A 1,495-nucleotide genomic window follows, 5' to 3' on the forward strand; every position below is an offset into this window, starting at 1 on the left:
CATCACTCAGCATCAAGGAAATGCAAAAAAACCACACTGAGATACCATCTCACCCCAATTAGACTGGTTATTATCAAAAAGTTGGAGAACAACAAATGCTGGTGAGGATGCAGAGAAAGGGGAACACTCTTACACTGTTGGTGGGAAAGTAAATTAGTGCAGCCGTTGTGGAAAATGGTATGGAGTTTCTTCACACAACTATAGCTAGAACTGCCACACATACGATCCAGCAATTCTACTGGTGGGTACATACCCAAAGGAAAGGAAATCACCATGTTGAAGGGATATCTGTACTCCTATGTTTATCATAGCTCTGTTTACAGTAGCCAAGAGTTAGAACCAATCTAAATGCCCATCATCAGATGACAGGATAAGGAAACTGCGGTATATCTACACAATGGAATACTACTCTGCCATAAAAAAGAATGAAATACTGCCATTCACAGTGACATGGATGAACTTAGAGAAAATCATGTTAAGTTAAATAAGCCAGGCACAGAAAGAGAAATACCTCATGTTCTCACTCATAAGTTGGAGCTAAAAAGTAAACAAATAGAAAGAAGAAAGACAGAGAGAGAGACAGAGAGAGAGAAAGAGAGAGAAAGAAAAAGAAAGAAAGAGAAAAAAAGAGAGAGAAAGAAAGAGTCACAATAATACACTGAACTTTCAAAAGTAGAGAACAGAACTGAGGTTACCACAGGTAGGAAAGGAGAAGGCAGAGAAGGGGTAATGGAGGAACTAGTAAAGGGCCATGAAGAATGATTACATTGTATACTGTCGAATATACTAATTATCTTGATTTGATCATCACATATTGCTCACAGATATTCAACTTTTTCCCCCACAGATAGGTACACTCAGCAATGTTACAATTTAAAAAATGAAATACTACCATTTTCAGCAACATGGATGGACTTAGAGGAAATTATATTAAGTGAAATAAGCCAGCCAGGAACAGAAAGAGAAATACTGCATGTTCTCACTTATTTGTGGGAGCTAATAAAAATAAATAAATNACATCCATATGCAGAAGAATGAAAGTAGACCTCTACCTCTCACCATATACAAAAATCAACTTAAAATGGATTAAAGACTTGAATATAAGACCTGAAACTATAGAACTCAGAGAAGAAAACATAGGGGAAACATTTTAGAAGTAAGACTGGGCAAAGACTTTATGAATATGACTCCCAAAGCACAGACAGCAAAAGGAAAAATAAACAAATGAGATTTACCAAACTAAAAAGCTTCTGCACAGAAAAAGAAACAACAGAGTGAAAAGACAGCCTACAGAGTGGAAAAAAATATGTGAAAACTATGCATCTGATAAAGGATTAATACCCATTATATACAAAGAACTCAAACCACTTAACAGTTAATAAACAAGTAACCCAATTAAAAAATGGGCAAAGGAGCTGAAGAGCTGCTTTGTATATTTGTGTCTTTCTCAAAGGAAGATATACAAATGGCCAACAGACACATGAAAAAATGCTCA

The sequence above is a fragment of the Galeopterus variegatus genome, unplaced genomic scaffold (assembly GCF_000696425.1).
Source record: "Galeopterus variegatus unplaced genomic scaffold, G_variegatus-3.0.2 Scaffold838, whole genome shotgun sequence".
In the NCBI taxonomy this organism is placed as follows: Eukaryota; Metazoa; Chordata; class Mammalia; order Dermoptera; family Cynocephalidae; genus Galeopterus; species Galeopterus variegatus.